The sequence below is a fragment of the Myxocyprinus asiaticus genome, chromosome 44 (genome assembly GCF_019703515.2).
Source record: "Myxocyprinus asiaticus isolate MX2 ecotype Aquarium Trade chromosome 44, UBuf_Myxa_2, whole genome shotgun sequence".
NCBI lineage: Eukaryota > Metazoa > Chordata > Actinopteri > Cypriniformes > Catostomidae > Myxocyprinus > Myxocyprinus asiaticus.
Window position 1 is genome coordinate 28,600,572 of NC_059387.1, and position 6,682 is coordinate 28,607,253.

Below are 6,682 nucleotides of genomic sequence, written 5' to 3' on the forward strand. Positions count from 1 at the left end.
AGAGATCCAGTGGTCGCCCATGTAGCAATAGGTTTTGCTATGCTGTGATTTCTCTCTCTCTCTCTCTCTCTCTCGCCCGCTCGCTCACTCCGAGCACCCTTCTACCCCCACCTCTTTCTCTACCTCATTCTCCATCTCTCTCACTCACTCAAACGCCAAACACACTCTCTCTCCTCCTCTGCCTCTCTCTCACTCCCTCTCTCTGTCTGTCTCTCGCTTGTGCTGTAAGTTCATTTGCTGTGTCAAGCAACAACTGGCTCGGGAGTGGGCAGTGGGCAGTGGGCTTGATCCTATTGTCAAGCATCGCCCCTACGAGTGTGTACTGCATCCACCTGCACACCACGGGACTGGCTGCCTGCATCTCTCTCGCCTGCAAACTAACCCTGTGGAAGCCGCTGTGAGGCAGGAACGGAGTGCCGTTGCCGTCCTGGGTTTAGCACGATCAGGCATCCCACCTTGCTGGCGTTTGAGCTGGGCGGGCGACAGAGGAAGATGGGGTGAGTCGCATCCACATGTGGACACCACTGCATTTTCTAACTGTTTTCATTTTACGCTATATTCTTTTACATAAGTAAATGCAATTTAAGACTTTCAGTAATTGTTTTTTGTTTGAGGTCTACACCCTTGTTTGATTTATTGTCAAATCTATTGATCATGTGATTGCATGTCGTTGCATGTTAATTTCTTTTTTCCAGGCATACATTTCTGCTGTTATCCGGTCTACAGCTCTTCATGCTTGTGTCAAGTGTGTTATATGAAATTACCATATTCATGGACTCCATTCAATTAAACTGCAATCAGTAAAGGGTCCTACTCGAAGTGTTTTTTTTTTTTTTTTCAGTGTGGGGTGGAACAGGCTAGCGCAGATCTCTTAAGAAGAAAGGGAGGAGTGGAGAGAGGTAGAGAATACAGATATGTTCAAAGATCTTCGCTGCTGAACTGTAAAGGGAAAAAAAATTGCAGAGATTTTTTGATTGTTACCATGCAATTAATTGGTAGAATAGAATAAAAAGTGGAGGATGAAAAACAATTCATAATTTAGCCAAACGAAAGATATGGATAGATAGAGTGTGTTTAAGTGGACCCAAAGGAACAACCCACAAAAAAGCTAAATGCATGCATGAAGGCCAGTGATTAACTTCTGGAGTTCTGGGGGGGTTTGGACAGAGGTCGAGTCCCTGGCCGCTGTCTTTGAGTTTGAGTGTGTGTGTGTGCGCGTATGGTCTCAGAAATGGACAGAGAGAGTGAGAGCCCTGGGGCTATAGCACTGGGAGAGTGTGCCCTGCGTCAGGGTGGTTGTATGTGTGTGTGTGTGTGTGTGTGTGTGTGTGTGAGAGGTGTGCTTCATCGTTTAGCAGGCTGGGGGTCTGGTGAGCGAGCAGCAGGCTGCTACACTGCCGGTGTGTTGTACGGTGGCTTTTGTTGCGATCCAGCTCTCTAGCTCTCATTCTGTCCCTCTCTATTCCTCCATCTGTCTCTGTTCTTCCCAGTTTCTTTTCGTCTTTATTTTCTCTGTCTGTCTCTTTCAACTGGGTTTGTCCAGTCTGGTTTCGTGATGTGTATTTCTGGTTTTAGAGACTGTATATTTCTCATTTTGTGAATGATCAGTGTAGAATAGAGAAAGACGTTCTTTTTTTTTTTTTTTTTTTTAATAGGTATGCACATGATTTATTTTATTGCATGAGTGATACCATTTTAAAGCTAAATAAATTGTTGCATAAAATGGAGTAAAATATTAAAATGTTTTTTTTTTTTGTTTTTTTTGTTTTTTTTTTTGCTTTGGTAATATTGAAACATTTGTAGCCATAAAAAAATATTTTTTATAATTAATTATTTTATAAAATAGATTTTTTTCTATTTTTTTTTATCAAAATGTTTTATAAAAAAATTGTTTTTAATTTTTTTTTTTTTTTTTTTTACATTTAATTGTGAGTCAGTCTCATGCATTGTGTTTAGTAATAAAAACTGTATTTGAAAATAAAGAAAAATCTAAATATAAGATTTCAGAAATTATTGACTATAATTGTTAATATAAACCAAATATAGGAAATAAGAAATAAAACAGAATACAATTATGCATGAAAATTCAATTACCAAGGGTTGTGTATCAAAATATATTTTATTGACAGAAAAAAAAATCAATCAGTTGATTGATGAACAGGGTTAGTGGAGACATAGCATTTGAATATGTAAATGTATATGTTGTGCATTTATCTTTGTCACCTAAAAAAATAACTTTCTTTATATATTACAATTTGTGTGACACCACAACCAAAGCATCTTTCTAAATGCACCATATATCCAAAAATGACCTAACAGTAATCTAACCTGTTTTTAAATGCTGTGTTAATACATGCATTTCAAACATAATCAAATTCGTACATATTCTGTCAAGCAATGCATTATTCTCAATGCAACTGGATGCATTCGATATACAAGTTGCATGTTCATCAGAAATGCTCTTATAGACTAATTACACAATTTAGCCCCACCCCTTCCTTTCTGTCTTCTCTTCTTTTCTTTTTTCCCTCACCCTGTCATACTCAAGTGTGGTATGGGGGGGGGGGGGGGGGCGCCATGCTTCATTAGAGTCCATCTCTTCATATAGAAATCTTCTCATGGTGCTAATGGACTGTTTGCCTAATTTTTTCCCTTTCTGTATCATTTAGTCAGATGAGATGGTGCAGTGTTTGATGAAGTGGAGTATTTAGATCTTCCTTCCACTCTACCCTAACCCTGCAATCACTGTGTTTTAGGTGAGGCCCAAACATTGGACTATCATCATAAAGATCGTCCTGGCAATGGAAGTCAGGATATGAGTCGTCAACGATGCACCTCGACAAGGGACGGAACCTCGGGCCCCTTGCATCCCAGGTGAGTGTATGCTGTTGGGGTGGGGGGTGGATTGATCCCCTCCAGCTCCACCCCCCACCCCAACAACCCCCCACCCTCAGTCCCGAGCTCCTTCATTAAATGCACTTTTCCCCCCGAATGGCCCTGTGAGGGTACAGATTGCTGGGAGGAAACGACAAAAAAAAAAAACACTTACCACATATTTCCTCAGAGGCGTGTACTGAAAGAAATGCACTATGTTAATTTCTGTTTGCAGACGAGACGTTGAGGGGCCCTTGCCTTGCGCTACAAAGCATCTTCAATCAATTGTTTTGAAAGGCCTTTCCGTTTTCCAAATGGCCGCGGACGATGCCGGCGGTTCTGTTGTTTCTCTCCGTAAACGACTCTCTTCGGTGACGGGTATTCTTGGGTGGATAATACGGCGCTCGTTGTTATTGCTTAAGAATACGCGTAGTCGAGGAGAGTCATGTCAGCGGTGCCTGCAGTGGACTAGAGAGAGCGTTGAATCCAGAAGGCCCACCTGCTTGCACACAAACACTCACAAACACACACATGTATGTTTACTAAGCTATCTGAAAGAGGTCAAACTATAGATTTATAGGGTTTAAAAAGAAAAGGGAATTATAATAACTATGTAACTAATAATCCTACCCTTAAAAGATAACTGTATTATCTGTAATATATAACTGTATTATTTGGTGACCCGAATGTCACCAAAAGAAGGTTTTGTCATATTTAGCTCATATTTTGGGACAAATTTGTCTCCAGACTAGTGCTAAATAAACATAGCTAAATGGGGATATACGGTAGACCTCTCTTGGTTTTAAATTATGCTTATCATAATTACTTTAGACTAAAACTACCCCTAAAAGAAAATTGCATTTTTAGAATAATAATAAAAAACAACATCTATTTGCTTTATTTATGAATCATTTTTCCATTTGAGGACGTCCCCGAATGCCTCCAAAGGGAGGACCCAAGATAAATAAGTTGGGAAACACTACTATTGACTAACCTAACACTACCCCTAAAGAATAAATATGATTATTTATAGAATTTAGAACATTATTAGAATTATTACAACATTATTAGAATTTACAACAATATTTGCTTTAATTATTAATTGTTTTTTGAATTGAGGACGACTCTGAATGTCCTCAAAGGGAGGTTTTGAGAGATTTAGCTCACCTCTGGGGACAATTTTGTCACCAAACTATAAAGAGTAAATCCCCAATCACATACATGTTTACTTAGCTATTTAAATGGCGACATGGCATAGACAAAGCTAATCATAATTACTATAGACTAACCCTGAACCTACCCCTCAAAGAAAACTGGATTTACATAATAGTAAAACAGCATTATTTTGCTTTATTTATCGTTTTTTCCAAATGAGCTCATCCCCAAATGGAGGTTTTGTCAGATTTAGCTGACTTCTGGGGACACATCTCTACTAACTATAGCTAAGTAAACCCACACACACACACACACACACACACACACACACATACACACATTCATTTGCAAATGCTAAGATTTAAACCCACACCCATGTACAGGATTGAGTCAGCAAAGCTGCATTTCTTGTTTGTGTGTGATGGTCGTGTTGTTGATTCTCCGGCTACTACTAAATATGTTTTCACTGTATATCTGCCACCAAAAATGAAGAATGGGTTTTATTTGTATAGTGTTTTGCTGTGCTTTTGTGTTTCTTTGTAGATTGTACATTTGTGATTTGAGTTTTGTTTTTAAATGTGTGTCAGATTTTGCAAGGGACACTGTATATTCTAACGTGCCGGGCGGGGTTGTAGATGCAGATATGTTTGGTTTGTGCCATATATTCTCTTCTCAGGACCTCACACACTCCACCTTTTTAATGTAAACGGATTTTGAAATTACATTTATCGTGCAGGGTTTCCATATGGAAGTCCTAACTCCAGGAGGGCTGGGGGGAAAACAAAATGGAATGAAATGTCCACAACGCCAGTGACAGCTAAATGTATGCGCTGGTAGGGAGACGGATTGTAAAGGAACACACTGCAGATAAACAGTTACCATGGGCTTAGGTTGACTCCGGCATAGCTTCCCATGTCATGAATATGTATCAGCTGTGCATATGATGGCGCATTCTAACGTCCATGAAAATCCATTAAAGGAAGCTAATAGGATCTACTTGACTTATGAAAGCATGCGATCAGATGTATCAGATCTTATAAATATACATGACATTTTTTATTTTGCTTAGTTTTTATTTTATTTTAGAAATTGCATAAAAACAAAAGAGATTGCATTTGGACCGACTGTTGATGTATTGATTTGTAAATCTGCAAACATTTTAATTTGTTCTCCATTATCATTTAGCACATTTAAATGACATATTAGCATTTCACACAGACTAAAGCAACAATCAGGCGGCTCGTTCGTTGATCACTCTGTAATTATCGTTCTTTCGGCTATGTGTTTAAATGAATAGAGAGAAGGAGGTGTTGATAAAGGGAGTAGAGAAGGAATAATAAAATATCTTTACCACTAGGGGACACACACAACTGAAAATCAGATGAGATTATATCCGTTTTTAGTCTGTTAGAGAATTTCTATGTTTTATTTAAGAAGGAACTTTTTATTGTTAGCATGTATCATCAGATGATGTAATATTTATTTTATTCTTAGTATATTTTTTTTTATTCATGCTAAACAGTGCCTTAGCTGTGACTATTACAAGGTCACATGCTGCTCATTAACAATGATCTGTATTATCACCCTTTATGTTAGACTATTTTCATAGATATGAGAAGACTTTTTTTGTTTAATAATCTTTTTTTTTTTTTCTAATTTCCTTTTTTATATTTTGCAATCATTTTTTATTTTTATTGTATTTTTATTTTTTTTTTTATAAAATATTCTACACCGCACATTGTACAGCACAATTGCTGTTAGAGTTCTAATGACGGGAAGCATATTGACAGAATTATCTCTATTATATAATGTTTATTGATGCTGAGTAAATATCTTTGACTGATTCCAGTGTAAACCCCTCACAAAGATTAACGTCCATCTGCCTGCAGTTTATGATGTTATGAAATTATTCAGGCTCATCCTAATTTGCACTTTATTGAAATTATCTTTATGTGCACATTTGCTTAATGTTGCTCCTCTTCATCTGATTAATAAAGCTTGATTCAAGTAAAATTATGATGCAGTTGTATATTTTATTCTTTATAGTTGAAGAATTGTTTTTAAATAGAGAGAACGAACAAATATGCCAAAAAAAAAAAAAAAAAAAAAAAAAAAACACAAAGCAAATGAAAACAAACAACAAACAAAATAAATGCAAGCAAGAAAACAAAAGGCCAATAAATCATAATGGAACTGGGATTTGGGAACTTTATTTTTTAGGTTATATTTAACATAGAGTGGACTCCAAAAATCTGAGAACACTAGTGAAAATGCTTCTATTTGCATTTTTCTAATTCAATACAAAAAATGTCTACAATAATATTATATGCATAACAATTTGAGTGAAAAGTTGAAATCAAATATACATGAATTTCAGACTTATTTTTAGTGTTTATGTCCCCCTTTTACGTTAATGACAGCATGCACTCGAAAGTGGCATTGGACACAAGTTTGTGCAAAACCTGATGTTCCATGTTATCCATGGAGCATCTTTGGACGCCAGGAAATCTGACATATATATATATAATATAACATGTTAACATTTGATTAGTGACCTAGAAATAGTACAAAATCTTAAATATTCCTCTTCACTTTACATCATAACATCATTCTTTGTTTTACAATTCTAAAAAATCATAACAAAAAATTCCAG

The 6,682-nt window shown here is 36.7% G+C and overlaps 1 long non-coding RNA gene across 1 annotated transcript; it reads left to right on the forward strand.

Annotated features, from left to right (window-relative positions):
• Positions 1-323: 323 nt before the first annotated feature.
• LOC127434481 (uncharacterized) lies at positions 324-6,028 on the forward strand. Its single transcript, XR_007896051.1, has 3 exons — positions 324-497; positions 2,757-2,874; positions 3,110-6,028. It is a non-coding gene; the product is annotated as an uncharacterized LOC127434481 (long non-coding RNA).
• The last annotated feature ends 654 nt before the right edge of the window (positions 6,029-6,682 follow it).